The sequence below is a fragment of the Peromyscus maniculatus genome, chromosome 17 (genome assembly GCF_049852395.1).
Source record: "Peromyscus maniculatus bairdii isolate BWxNUB_F1_BW_parent chromosome 17, HU_Pman_BW_mat_3.1, whole genome shotgun sequence".
Lineage (NCBI taxonomy): Eukaryota > Metazoa > Chordata > Mammalia > Rodentia > Cricetidae > Peromyscus > Peromyscus maniculatus.
Genome location: NC_134868.1, coordinates 14984508 through 15000683, shown reverse-complemented (window position 1 = coordinate 15000683; position 16176 = coordinate 14984508).

Sequence of the window (16176 nt, the reverse complement as noted above, 5' to 3'; positions counted from 1 at the left end):
CACACTTTTTGGTGACAATCATCTTTCCTTACGGAGCTATCTCACCAAACCCTGTGGCAGGTTTTACTAGGTAGTCTAAGCTGGCCTCTAACCTGAAAACATCTTATCTCAATTCCCAAGTCCTCGGGGTGCCAGTGTGAGTTCCTATTGCTGGTAGAATGAAGTGTTTTAGCATACGACCCCAAGGCCTTACATAAGCATAAATCGATCACCAGAGTCTGCTGAACATCTCTAATCTGCCTTTTGTCATGATAGTTGTGACTATTGATTTTCATATGAACAAACTTGTGGAATACATATCATTCTGTCTTGCTTTCTCAACAGAGCAAGTGATCTTGAGGTTTGTCCATAGTTTTTCCTGAATCAGTTAGTTTTCCTATATTGTTGATTAATATCTTCCATTATGTAGATATGCCACAGTTTTGTACCCAATTGCAAGTTTTTACATTCAATATGATTTACATATGGAACAGTGATTATAAATTCTAAAAAGATGGAGTACACTAATTGTTTAAATGCAATTAATTTAGGGTAAATATGTAGAAGAAAAGTTAATGGGCAGGCAAGATGGCCCTGGAATTAAAGGAAGAAACTACAAAGTCCAAAGACTTGAGTCTAATTCCCAGGATCCACACGGTAGAGGAGGACCCACACAGCAGGAGGAGAACCCACAGAGCAGGAGGGGTATCCACACAGCAGGAGGAGGACCCACAGAGCAGGAGGAGGACCCACAGAGCAGGAGGAGGACCCACAGAGCAGGAGGAGGACCCACATAGCAAAAGGAGGATCCACACAGAAGGAGGAGGATCTACACAGGAGGACCCATACAGAAGGAGGATCCATGGAGCAGGAGGAGTCACACAGCAGAAGGAGCACACACAGCAGGAGAAGGACCCACACAGCAGAAGGAGGACCCACAGAGCAGGAGGAGGACCAACATAGCAAAAGGAGGATCCACACAGCAGAAGGAGGACCCACACAGCAGGAGGAAGACCCAGAAAGCAGAAGGAGGATCCACACAGAAGGAGGAGGATCCACACAGGAGGACCCACACAGAAGGAGGATCCACACAGCAGGAGGACCCACACAGCAGAAGAAGCACCCACACAGAAGAAGTAGGATCCACACAGAAGGAGGAGGATCCACACAGGAGGACCCACACAGAAGGAGGAAGACACACATAGCAGATGGAGGACCCACACAGAAGGAGGAGGACCCACAGAGAAGGAGGACTCACACAGTAGAAGGAGATAACTAGTTCCTCCAAGCTGTTCTCTGACTTTAGATATACAATGTATGCTGTATGTGTACACACACACACACACACACACACACACACACACATACATGCTAGGGATGTCTTTCTGTTTGCTGTGAATGTGTTGCTCTGATTGATTGATAAATAAAACACTGATTGGCTAAGAGCCAGGCAGGAAGTACAGGCAGGACAAGCAGAGAAGAGAATTCTGGAAAGTGGAACCCTGAGTCAGGAGACGCTGCCAGTTGCCACTGCCATGAGAAGCAAGATGTAAAGTACCTGTAAGCCACAAGCCATGTGGAAACTTATAGATTAACAGAAATGGGTTAATTTAAGATATAAGAACTACATAGCAAGAAGCCTGCCTGTAGTTTATAAGCAATATAAGTCTCTGTGTGTTTACTTGGGTCTGAGCAGCTGCAGGAGCCGGGTGGACACAAGAAAACTTCAACTACACACACACACACACACACACACACACACACACACACACACACAAATAATTAAGAATAAAAATTTACCACACACACACACACACACACACACACACACATACATACACACACATAATTAAGAATAAAAATTTACTAAAAAAAAGACACCTCATTAGGTCATAGGGTGGTTGTTTGTTAAACTGCTTAATGAACTGTTGTTATAAATCATTATACCATGGTTTTATATATGGGAATGTACATTGATGGATATAACTATACTTCTCAATTTAAGCACTCTAATAGATGGATTATGGCATTAAGCTGTAACTTTAATTTGTATTTAATTATGACTAATTATGTTGAGCATATTTCCACAAGCTTATTAACAATCCATTTGTCTACTTTAGTAGAGTATTTGTTCACATCTTTATTTACTTAGTACGGAGTCATTTATCTTCTTTTTGAGTTCGGGAAGTATAGCTTATGTTTTTCAACACAATTTTAAAATTTGTTTTGAGAGTTTCATACATGGGTCTTTTATTTATGTCATTTCTCTCTCTCTCCACCTTTAACTCTTTCCATATCTCCCCAATTCCTCTCAAATTCATGAACTTTTCGTCTTTAGTAACTGTTGTTGGACACACACACACGGAAAATTACTCACCAAACACTTGAGATTAAAGAACATATCATATGCATCATTCCTGGAGAAGACAGATTCTACTTCTCTTAAATAATAGCTATTAATTTTCTGTAGGTTTTCATCCAAGGATGGGGCCTTATGAGAATCCCCTCATCTCTGCTGGTTGATTCATTGATTTTTGTTATTAAGTTGGTCTTGTTTAGGCAACAAAATAGTTGAGATTTCAAGGATGAAGCTTTATTGTCATATACAGAAGATACTATCTTTCAGCAAATGCTCTAGTCCTTTAGATATTAGACTTTTTGCCATCTGCTCCACTGTTCCCTGACCCTTAGGAGTAAGCATTAGTTATTGATGTACCAATAGTAGTTAAGTAACCCAGAGCTGTTATTCTCCACAGTTTGGCCACTTGATTTCTGTAATAGTTTCCATCTGCTGCAGAAGGAAACTTCATTAAGAATCGGTGAGAACTAGACTTGTCTGTGGATATAAGAATACATATTTAGAATGCAGTCAGAAATTACACTGGTTTAAGACAGTGGTGTTAGTAGATTCTCTTATAGTGTCTACAGCCTCATCAGCCTGGTTTATAAAACCAGGAAATAGCATTCACTCATTGAGTCACCCTTAGATCCATTTAGGCAGTTGTTGTTCACTCCCAAGTTGTGCATGCCACTGTAGTACCACTGGTAGCATCTTGTCCTATTCATCATGGGTGGGTTCACAGGCCTTAAAGATGGATAGAACTATTGCTTGTTTTTTTTTTTCCCTTGTCTTGTGTAGCATCTTCAGGTACTTTGAAAGCTAGCCCTCAGTGATGAAGCTGACAGGTCAGGGTCTGCTCAAGTCACCCAAGTACAACGTTCCAAGTGTATCTTCAAGCAGCAGGGTTTTACATTCAAATTTTGGCAGGGGACCAAGGGCAATGGCCATGGCCTGTATTGCTTCATGAGTTTCCTGAAATCCTCTGACTGAAAACTAGAAGAGAGGTTACTTAAGCCCAGCACCGTGGTTTTCATTACTTAGTTGAAGTCTTTTGCATGAAGCATTATTTCCAAGTGGCATAATTCCATTTGATTCCTATTTATCTGTCTATTAACTCTGTCTAAATACAACTTTTGTATATAGCATATCTGTATGTTTGAGTTAACATAAAATTATGTTTTCCAGTGCCTTTTGTTCAAACATCTCTTGTGTTATTTATCCATGCTCCATCACTCTCCCTCTATTTCCCCTTCTTTAATTTTGTTTAAAATTATTTATTATTCTATTTGTGATTTCTGTGTTAGGAGATATTTCCCAAATCCAGATAGTTTTTTAAAAAGGGGGAAAGTGGTTTTGCCTGGAATTTCTAGGGTTTTCCATCTTCCTTTTAAGTCTATGATTGACTTCTATTTTTTGAGCATGAGACTTAGTCTACATGCTACTGTCCCTGTTCAGCTTACAGAACAAACACACTGGGTATTTGGTTGCTATTATGTAAAATCATGGAAATTTGAAAACAGTATCCATAAAATTGTCCCAAGCATGGAGACATATATGTGTTGTTTCACAGGGGCTTTTCAGTTTTGAGAACATTGGTATGTGCATCCATATTGTATTAATAAATTACCATGGTTGATATATAGTTGATATGACTCTCAGAATTCTATATCAGACTCCCCAACCAAATAAATCAATTGTTTTTATAGTTCTATACATCCATAAATATAGATATGTTCACAGTGATTACATTTTACCATCAACTGGGAGAGCAATAATGGCTGAGAAGGGATTGAAAGGTCACGCAGTTATATGTACACAACAATCTTATTTGAGAAGATGAAGTTGTATTGAAAGCTTCTGCATCTTATAATAATATGCAGCTAAATCATGTTTGATGACTTTCAAACTATGATCACTTCATACAGAAATGTTTAAGCCATATGAGCTCAAACAAGTAAGCCACAAAACCACATTTTCTCTCCTTAACTCCTACTCGTTTATCAACTTATCTATCTTATGTTAACATCTAACTGGTAAATCTAGATGCATTCTTACTTAAATCCTTTGTTTTGCTGCTCAGTGGGTATACATGCAGAGTCAGAGCTTATTTTCAAACTCATTTAATTCTGCGGAATCTTTTTAAAGATGCATTCAGGTAAATCTACAAAATCCATATTCTATTCAATTAACGTTGTTTAAAATTAACAGACTTTTGATTGGATGATCTGGAAATTTTTATGTTTTACTTATGACCAGTAGATAGTGTAATGCCATTTGAGCAAATTTCAATAGACAAGATATTCATAATTACTCGAAATTGGTTTATAAGTAAAATGTGACATCTGCAAGTCAGAAATAATTTAGTAATATAGAAGAAAATTACTTATATAATATGATAAATTCTGCACTAGGAATAAGTTGTAAGATGCCTGGAGAACATATAAGAAGGCTACAGATTACACATAATTGGGTTCTGACCAAGAACATAGCCTTGGAGAGAGAAAAGAGAGGATGGATAGCAGTGAGGGTTAAGAAACATATGAATTAATCAGAATGGAGGGATTATTATTATGATAATTTTTTGAAGCAAAACATGGAAGAAGACAGTGTTATTAAAATAACTATTAAAGCAACAGTAGATGTAACTTCATGTTAGTATTTTTGAGGGAACTATTACAGTAAATGAAATTAAAAAAAAACTTTTAATATGCTAATAGTTTACCAAGTTTTTATTTCTTTATATTTCAATTTTAATTTATTGTATGTGACAAGTTAATTTATAAAGACAAGTCTCTGTAGGATTTTAAAATTAATATTAACCTTCTTTGAATTTTTATAGGCTCAATATGTTTAATAAAGACTAATGAATAAATTTCACAGTGATGTTTGGGTTAAAATAATTAGAAATATCATTATATTGGTGAGTGTTATTTTTGGGTGGGGCAAGTATTTCATTAGACTACCCTGTAATTATGTCCTTAATCATTTTTTTGAGGTTGGAGGTAAGGTAGGATTAGCTATACAAGACAGCTTTCCTTCTTTCTTTTCTTTCTTTCTTTCTTTCTTTCTTTCTTTCTTTCTTTCTTTCTTCCTTCCTTTCTTTTCTTTTCTTTTTTTTTTTTTTTTGAGATACGATTTCTCTGTGTAGTTTTGGTGGCCTGTCCTGGATCTCACTGTGTAGACCAGGCTGGCCTCAAACTCACAGAGATCTGCCTGCCTCTGTCTCCTGAGTACTGGGATCAAAGGCTTATGCCACTACTCCCTGGCCCACAACAACTTTCTAATTAAACAAATATTAATAATTTTCATGCATAACAATACTTTTACAATTTCTTATTCAGATTGCTCGGAGTTTGGGGCAGATTAAGAAGAAAAAAATCCCTTAATATGGAAAATTCCCAACTGTGGAGTCATAAAGGACTGTGCACAATCACAATAACAGTGTCTGGTATACAGCTTGAAGACAGAGAAGTGATGAAATGCAGAGAAAGGAAAATGGAATAAAGGCTCCCTTTGGTAAGAGGATCAGATAAATAAACAATGATCCTAGGTTCATTTTAGACTACTGATATCTGCTATAGATTTAGATTGAGAAGAAGAATCAGGCCACAAAACAAGCAGTGTGCCTAATTAGCAGCCTCTGTCAATGTGTGTTCAGGTTGAGCATTATTTTCTCAGCTCTTGTTCTGCAAAATGGTCTGAAAGCATCCTTACTGCTTAAGGACACAAGCTAAATTTAAGATTCAGCTCCCATTCTAGGAAGTGGCCTCATCATCATGAATACTTCCATTCTTAAGGAGGGTGTTCTGTTGGGTGATCTTTGTTTTTCCTGTGAATTATAGTAATAGATTGGAAAACTTTAGGCCCCATTTGGAGTCAGAAACAGAACACAGTAAAAAGTTGGTAGCAAGAACCCTCAGTTATTCCCATTCTTGTGCAAACTCACTTCCTCTATGTAGACACTGCAAAGGCACACAGTAAAAAGAAAGGGTCAAAGCAAGCCAATTCTGGCTGAAGAGTTAGCTCAGTCTTTATAAGCACTCACTGCTCTTGAGGAAGACAGGGACTTTGGTCCCAACCTCGGCAATGTAGCTCACAATAACCTACTACTCCAATTCCAAGAGAGCCTTTGTCCTCTTCTAACCTATCTCCAAGGGCTCCTGCATACATGCGGCAAAATGTGCATACTCAACCACACACATTTAACACAATTTTTAAAACACATTCACACTAATACCACGGAACGTTGATATTCACAGTATTAGTAACATGCAAATTACATTAAACTTTCAATAATACAGGTGTGATGGGAGTAGGGCTAACTAAATACAAGTAATTCAAAACCAACAGTCATAAAATGAGGGTTGCTTAACATCCATGGTAGACACAACCATTCATAATTTATTCCAAAGGAATTGCTCTACTTCTTTTGCCAAAAAGTTTAACAGTGATCAATAGTGAATTAACAATGTTTACAAGTAATCTGTTCCTCCTGTAGAACATTGATCTGTGAATTCAAACTTTGCAATTAATCAAAAAAGACATTTGCATAAGTTTTAAATGGAGAGTTTTGTAATATAGATAAAGAATTAACTTTTAAGAGGTGAGACTACTCCCTCGGTACACTAGATGGAATTATATCTGTACGTTTAAGTTAAACATTTAAAATGTTGCTTTACATAAATTATAACATGTTGTACTTTAGGCATTAATTAAAAAAATCTTGTGTGGAGTGATATTGAAAAGTATATGCACCAGAATGTTAGTTTTCTTAAATAACTATAGAAAATTCGAAGTTTGATAACTGTATTTCCAAAAATTCTCTCTTTGCCCATTTAATTAGAATGTACAAATAATGGTTTTAAGTGATAATAGAGTATAGAAAGATAGAACATCTACACCAGTTACATCTTTAAGTAGATTTTTCTTAGACTTAGACTGGTAGTGATATGCTATTTCTTAAGAAAACATATTTCACTAAGGTTGATTTAAGACTCTTTTTTTTTTGTTTTTTGTTTTTTGTTTTTTTGTTTTTTTTTTTTTTTTTCGAGACAGGGTTTCTCTGTGTAGCTTTGCGCCTTTCCTGGAGCTCACTTGGTAGCACAGGCTGGCCTTGAACTCACAGAGATCTGCCTGGCTCTGCCTCCCGAGTGCTGGGATTAAAGGCGTGGGCCACCTCCGCCCGGCCGATTTAAGACTCTTTTAATATATCACCAAAAAGAAGACACCATTTTTATATCTTTGCCTCAAATATTAAGAGCACTTATTTTTCTCTGGACTCTTGGGCAAGTTAAATGTTGTCTTTGACCAACATGTTCAAAGATGACTTATTCTTGTCATAGACAGAACCTCCAAGTTTGTGTGTATAGTGTAGTTGCTGAGTGGAGGGGGCGATTTTGAAGGTTTAGTCTAAGGAGAATATACTCGAGTGTTTTTCTTTGAAAATCTTTGTTCATAGATGATGTCCTGGGCCTCAGGTTTCTGCTCAACCCCTGTTTGGCAGTTTGAGGATGAAGATGTAAAGTCTGGATTCTGTGGTTAGCATATTAACCCAGGAACTGATGAAAATGCATGCTTGAAGTCTGGGTGGTACATGAGTTCCAATTTATATCCTAGAAGCTTTAATTCCATTCTTGGCTCTCTTTCCTTTCTTCTGCAGTCACTGCAGTTGAATGATTTGAATATTTTCCTACCACATCCTTCAATCCTTATTTCTTTTATCATATTCCAATTCCAATATAACTTAGATTATATAACTGCTGCTCCCCTCTCTTCTTCCCCTCCCCCTCTCTCTCCATCTCTCTCTCTCTCTCTCTCTCTCTCTCTCTCTCTCTCTCTCTCTCTCTCTCCATCTCTCTGGATCTGTGTTGTGGTGTACACATATATGTAGATCTGCATACAGAGGACAGTCATTAGTTTCATTTCTCAGATCTACCTTTTGTTTTTGCTAGGGTTTCTACCAGACAGGAATACACTGACTAGGCAAGGCTGTCTGGTCTCCAACCCCCAGGGGGTTCTGCCTGTTGCTGCACCAGTGTTGTTTGGAATATTATTAAATATGCTACATTTTTTCCTACTGCTTTTGTTAACAATTCAAAGATGTATTTGATTAGATAAAATTAACCTGTGAGCAGGAGGCTGAGTCAGTAAGTAGCTGACAGGAAGTGGTAAGGAGGAACCACAGGTAGCAAAGGTTTTTTAAGTGGGGGCTGCAAGAAGGACTCTGGGTTTTTTTGGAAGATGCCAGCAAAGGGAGAAGTTTGATTATTTGCTATTCAGCCTCGACGAGGGAGCAGAATTCCACCTCAACCATAGAATCCTGAGTTCTTTAGATTTAGATAAAGTTTCTCATAGTAGCTTTGAAAGAGTCCATGCCTGAGGTAACAGAACCTCCTCAGGCTTTGTCCCTTGAGGCAGAACTGCTGCTGCTGATAGCTATAGCTAGATGTTGTCCTGTGTCCTGCCCAGTCCTGCAGCTGCTCGGTCACAAATAAACACACAGAGGCTTAAATTCTTTTCAAACTATATGGCCCAGTGGCTCAGGCTTCTTGCTAGCTAGATCTTACATCTTAAATTAACCCATTTCTATAAATCTATACTTTGTCACATGGTTTGTGGCTTACCAGTACTTTTACATCTTTCTTCTCCTGGTGGTAGCTAGCAGAGTCTCCCCCACTCTCCTTTCTTCTCTCACTGTCTCTTTTGTATTTTCACATCTGGCTCCATCCTGCCCTGCCATAGGCCAATGCTGCTTTATTTATCAACCAATCAGAGCAACACATATTCACAGCATACAGAAAGACATCCCACAGCGGGTAGCAGCAGATTTGCAGTCTCTGGTTAGGACAGCCTTTGCTTAAGGGACAGCCACGGTAGATAATAAAATACAGTTAACAACGAATACCTTCATGGAAGAAATTCATAAAAGAAAGTATTTAATTGGGCATATCATTTCAGAGAGTTACAGCCCATGATGGCAGAGCAAAACTGTGGCAGCAAGAACAACTGAAAGCTCACATCTTGATCAACAAGCAGAGGGGAGAGAGTGTGCACTGGGAATAGCAAGAGTATTCTGAAGCCTCAAAGAATGCTCTGTGACACATCGTACCTCCAAAGGCCACGCCCACTAACCCTTCCCAAACAGTTGCACCAACTGTGGACCAAGTATTCAATTATATGAGCCTATAGTGGCCATTCACATTCAAGCTACTACATGTCGGTACATACTCTTGTTTATAGCCAAAGTTTCTCTTATCTACAGGAATATATAGATCATTAGTGCTCAGAAACTATTGATATTAAAGAAAAGTTAATTTGCAATGTTTCTTTCAAATTTAATGTTTTACAATAGCCCAACATCCAAAAGTGTTGAAAACATATATTTCATTTTAATCACTGATAGAATCACAAAAAAAGTTGTTAACCTGTCTATATTGCCACTTCCCATCTGTACCATGATGCTTAGTGACCTCCATGAATCAGAAACTAAAAAAAGAAAACCCATGTGGGACAGCTTCCAGTCTCACATGAGCATATTCCTGCAGTTATATCGAAATCAAATAGCTATTAAAGTACGTAACACTCCTGAAAGTGAACCAACCCGGTGTGCTTCAGTTCTAGCTCAGCATCTTTTTGAGGGAGCTTGAAACCGTTTGCATCCCAAGTTATGCAGTCAGTAACAACAACTTACTTTAAAATAGCAATGATTTAAAATGGAAAAGAAATGACTGGGACAATTGATTATTTCTGCCTTCCTTGTTTTCAATTTTTTCTATTCTATTACATTCCTGTTTCACAATAAAACATTGCTGAGCTAAAGTTTGCCAAATGCTAGGTTCACTATGCAGGTCGTTTTCCATAGAGAAGAGACTGCCTTTCTTGCCTTGGTTTGTTATTTGCATCTTCTGATGGCAAGTTGATCCTGATGTTGTTAAAATTGATGACTCCTGGTGGATGAGGTGCTCAGCACTTTCCATATGACAGCTGAGGACTGATGTTTGCAGTGGGATTTTACTCCAAGTTTTCTGTCACATTGGCATGAAAATTTTACTAATAAATACTAGTTGTATTTCTCCAAACTCTGTGACTGTGTATCTAAGAGCTTTAGAATTGCTCATAAATAATTCTTGATGCATCCTTTGGTTCCTTAGGTATCTCTGCTGTGACTGAGTAATTGTATTAGGATGCTGAGACTCATCTCAAACTAATTCAAACACCAAAGAAAAGTGCTTTTCCTTTAAAGGTCAAACAGAGATGGGAGGGAGTTAACACCGGACTTTCAAAACTGCCTTCTGAGGCTTAAGTGAAATTTGGACATTTTCATGTTGAATTTAGTGACAAAAAGTAAACACACAATTACGCTCTTATTTAAACAGAAAGGAAATGCTATAAAAAGCAAATGAATGAGAAAATGTTGGTGTTAATTAAAAAAACCCCAAGACTATCATTACAAATTATACTTCTCACTTCTGTCATGAATTAAGATTATATTTTATCTAAACAAATTGCATGGAAAATATGTATGCATTTTAAAAATAAGTCTCATGTTTTGAAGGCTGACCTTGAACTTGCTATATAGATGAAGATTACCATAAAATCTGAACATTCGTACCTATACACTGAAGTGCTTTGGTTATAAGTATGTGCCACCACACATAAGTGAGAGACTTGCACTTTGCATGAATGTTCTGTTAACATAAGATTTAATGAGATGCCATTTTTATGCCCTCCAACAAACGTTATTGTGGGAATCTTTTGAAAAAAAATGAAGCTATATGAGATTAAATTCTTTATCAGCTTTAAATATAAATACTTGACCATTATCTTAAGAAAATGGAAAATAAATGTTATTACCTTGCAATGTCATTTTATGAGGTCTGGAGTGTTGAACTTTCTTGTCTAAAAGGATAGAACCATTAGAATATAAAAATGACTTAGATTAAAAGTGATTCTGTAAACCATACCTAAATTCCTGAAGTAAATGATAGGGATGCTAAAAGTTTAAAAGAAAAATATCAGAGAAACCTGTGGTCCTGGAATCAGAGGTCATAGTGCACTTCACATAAGCACCTCACAGTGTAAAACAGCAACTTTTTCACGATGTAATGCTGGATCACCTGTCTGTAAGCTTAGGTCACTTGTTTGAGGCCATCCTTACCTTTTACTCTCCAGTGGCCTATTTTTAAAGATAAAGTTTATTCTGGAGCCAAATTTGGGTGAACATGACCTGGAAACACAGGTTTAGGTTACCCCAAATTTTACTTCCAATAAGTTGGTCTGGTGGAGATTTAAGAAACCAAACTAAAATATCCATAGTGTAGAAGAAGGAACCAAAGTAAAAGTAAAAAGGAACAGGCAGATTAGTTAATTCAATCATTGCAGAAAACTTCCCAACCTATAGGAAGAAGTAAGCATCCAACCATAAAATGCATTTAGAGCTCTTAAAATACATGAAAACATACCATATTCACAATGTTAAAAATATGTAGAGAAGATCCAATACTAAAAGCTGAATAAAGAATATGCCAACTCATAGACAAAGGCAGTAACATCAAAATTACTCTAGATCATTCATTATCAGCTTTAAATAGAAAAAAGCATGGAATAATATATTTTAATTCCATAAAGAAATGGGTATCAACTAAGATTGTTATGTTATAATAGCTATTTTTAAAAATAGAAAATTAAGGACTATCTACAATAAAAACAATACTGTTATCAGAATCATTTACTGATTTTGGAGTTCTGTCTTCCTTCTATGACTTATAGGAAAAATGAAGTAAACAGCTTATAAATTCCTTCTGCTTCTGCCATTTAGGGATTTCATGGGGTAGTGACGATCTGAAAGGTCTCAGTCAGTGAAAGCTGAGGTCAAATTTTATTAACTTATGGTTGGAAAATTTACTTTGTTCAACTTTGCACAAAGCATTAGCTGAAGACGTTTCTCTCTCTCTCTCTCTCTCTCTCTCTCTCTCTCTCTCTCTCTCTGTGTGTGTGTGTGTGTGTGTGTGTGTGTGTGTGAGAGAGAGAGAGAGAGAGAGAGAGAGAGAGAGATTTGCATATATTCTAAACAGAATGTCAGTTCTACAAATAACCAGAAAGAGTAATAAAACATATTCATTTCTACAGCCTTTCTTGAAGGTTGCTAAATGCCTTTGGTGGAAACATGTTGCTTGCTAACCATGGTCGTATATACCACTGTTAATTGTTCTGTTTGAGTTGGGATTTTTTCTTGGAATCAGAAATACTAATACATATTCAGCATTCCCCATATGCCTCATATACCATTTGTGCTGGTTGGGTTTTGTCAACTTGACAAATAAAACAGACATATCTGGGAAGAGGAGTCTTAATTGAGAAAATGTCTCTATGAGATTGGCTTGTAGGCAAGGCTGTAGGGTTTTTTTCTTGGCTGACGATTGATGAGAAAGGTTCCAACTCACTGGAGGTGATGCTATCCATGGGCAGGTATCTGGGGGGGGGGTTATAAAGCAGGTTGAGGATGCCATGGGGAGCAAGCCAGTAAGCATAACTTATGATACAGTTCTGCTTTCAGGTTCCTACGTTGAGTTCCGGCTTTGACTTCCCCGCATGCCAGCCTCTTGTTGGGACATGTAAGCTGAAATAAACCCGATCCTCACTAAGTTGCATTTGGCCTTGGTATCTTATCAAAGCAGTACAGACCCTAAGACACCGACATCAAGGAATGATAGTGGAAGGAAACTTAGTTTCTTTTACTTTCATGAATTTGCAAATTAAATGTTGAATTGTATGCATTTTTTTTACTGTTAAGGTGAAAGATGGTCAAGTGTCAACATTACTCATCATTCACAAAAATAGGTTTGTCATACAAATCCATGAATACGCACAAACATAAGCAGAACTCAAATTAGTTGCTTCTTAATTAATTAATGAACAACAAAATATAAACACAGGGTTAAAATTATGCACTAAAGTGTATAGCTTTTTCTTGAAGAATGAAGACGAAGATCTATATTGCCTATCTAGGAAAAAAAAAACCTGATAGCTGTATCTAGCATTTGTTAACACAAAATGTGCTCTTGACATCTAAATAAGATAAACAGGAAATTTGCAATGTTGTATGACACAATATCTTTTCCCCCATATTTCTAAACAAATTCCGTATCTGCTACTAGGTATGTAGTCTTGGGAAAATTTTTGCTACTCTCTGTGCTTTGTCTTTCCTCTTTCCAAAGTTGTGGTGAATAGCAGCACTGAACTCTCTGAGAAGTGTGTGTGTGTGTGTGTGTGTGTGTGTGTGTGTGTGTGTGTATTTTGCAATTTTCAAGGAATAAGAAAATCAGGCAAAATTTTCAAAATTTATTAAACTTTATTTAAGCCATAGCCACAATAATAAAATGGCTTCTTTAAGCACTGAAATCATCACTAATGTACCAATATAACTGCTTTTCTGTTATTATTTTTTTCTTTTTAAGCTTTGGGTTTCTTACATTCTAAGCATGATGTTGAAAGTACCCCCTACAACACTGCCAAAATGTGGTAAGTTCAATATCACATGAACACCAGTGAATGAGAAATACATAGTCAGCTAAGTAGCTTCCCCCAGTGAAAACTCATACTCTGCCTGAAAAGAAACAATTGCAAGTGGAGATGGGACGTTGAGGCTTTTGTTATAATTAAAGGATGGGTCCCTGGGAACCATTGCTTTGTCAAGATTTGAATTGCAACCATGACCCAGAAGAGAGGGTACATATCTTACTTTGTTTTTATTGTCTTTTATTTTAAATACAGTTACTCAGATATGAAGAATGCAGGGTGTGGAAATTTGAAATTTTCTTTTGAACATGCTAAAGTAGAGATTTTTCTATTTTTAAATGTTACATGGTGTCATACTTCATAGTGATTGCATGTTAGTTTAAAAATAGTACATTATTATATCTTAATATAATCGCATCACATGTTTAGACTTGAGTTGTTATGTTTTTTCTATGTTCCCTATGTTTATATCATTGTCTTGATATGGGTTACTTACATAGATAAGCTGTAGAACACATGACTTTTATTTTAAGATCAAATAAACATTATAAAATATTATTTCTTAAAACATAATTGGGTCCTATTGCTTTGAGACTTTCTTAATTACGATGTGTTTATTTTTTATTTTTCTTCAAACTTATAAAAGTGCATAAAGATAGGCAGGGAAAATTTTCTTCAAATGTAGTTCTTAAAAGATGTATTTTTTCCAGGGTAACATGTAATATAATTCACCAAAAGAAATTCACTCTTAATTTGAATACATATCTATACTTACCTGCAGTTGGATAGATTTTAGGGGAAATTCTCTGCATTGAATCATTCAAGGAAAGACTTTGATTGAACAATCTATCTTAGAAATTGAAAATAGGAAAAAATAGAAAAATCACTGTGTGCCAGATGGCTTTCATAAACCCAGCTGGTGATCCATGAGTTTGGAGGCCTTCGGCTGGATTAACTGCCTTAAATTTCTTAATTAATTGCTTTAAGGAATTGATTTATAACCACTGAGGACTGCTGTGTAGCAACTAAGTCATTTTGAAAATAACTACAGAAAATACACACTTGGAATCAACAACTCAAAAAGACGCCGGTGAGAGACAACACTGATATTCTATCCACTCTGGAAAGGGCAGGGTAGAACTAAATGACCTTCATGGAGAAAAAAATTTATATGATTGTGTTTACAAAAAAAAGCATTAAAAGGATCTACTTTCATTCTAATTCTATGTGTAACTTTAGTTTGGGGCAATTGAAGATGGAAGATTTTTTTCACAGGTTGTTATGGAACATTTACTTACTGAAAGTGGGTTGTCATGAAGCTTGGTATACTGTTTAGTTACAGGCTGTTCTATCACGGAGGAGAGATGACATTGTTTTCACTGACATCAGTTTTCTTGGACTCCACTCCTCATGTGTCTGCTTTCTCTTAGGAAGGAAAAACCCTGCATGGATCTGATTTGGCTTTACAGGGCATTTTACCTACTGGTGAAAACAGAGGGTAGAGTCTCAAGGTAGGAGTTCAGTCATTTGTCATTAAAAGATCATTTATCTGCTCATCGAAAGATCTTTGACATACATATTACATATGGCATGTATAGTATATGTGTATAATATACATATAATATATAATATGACACATCTATTATATATGTATAATATATAATATGGCATATATTGTATGTATAACTACATACAGTATTTTTTCTCTGGCAGCATCCTACCCTTACTGCTAATGCTGAACCCTCATAAAGATGGTTGAGGTTACTCATCAAAGATATGAATGATCCACAGAGAAAGATAGAAAGAGCTGGAAAGAGTTTGAATGCATAAATTAAACTCAAAAGACATTTAATGTCTGTTGTCTTTGTTTTCCTTCTCTCCCTCCTCTTTGTCCTTCTTTTTATTTGTATTTGTTTCTTCTTTTAGGCCTAATGGTTACAGCCAATCAGCTTCTTTATTATTCCCTGGTGTGTTTACCCATCTTCAAACAGCTATTAACAATCAATATCATTTGAAAGCTTGTGGGGAAAATGGAGTGTAGAATTTGAGTTTAAAATAGCGTCTTTTATCAGTCCCCAGTGACTCATCATTAAAATTAGCACCAAATCAGTATGAAGCCAAGAGACATAGACTGGAGGAAATTAAAAGGAAAGGGGAAAAAGGTAAAAACTCATGAACATCAAACAATTATAGGTTTATTTTTCTAATTTTAGCCACAAGGTCTGTCATATTTCTAAAATATAAAGGGGCCTGCATTGTGAAGTGAAAAGGTGAAAAGTAGGCACATAATCCCTTCATTATTGTTTCTTCCAGTTTTGGTACCAGTTTTCCTTTGATAA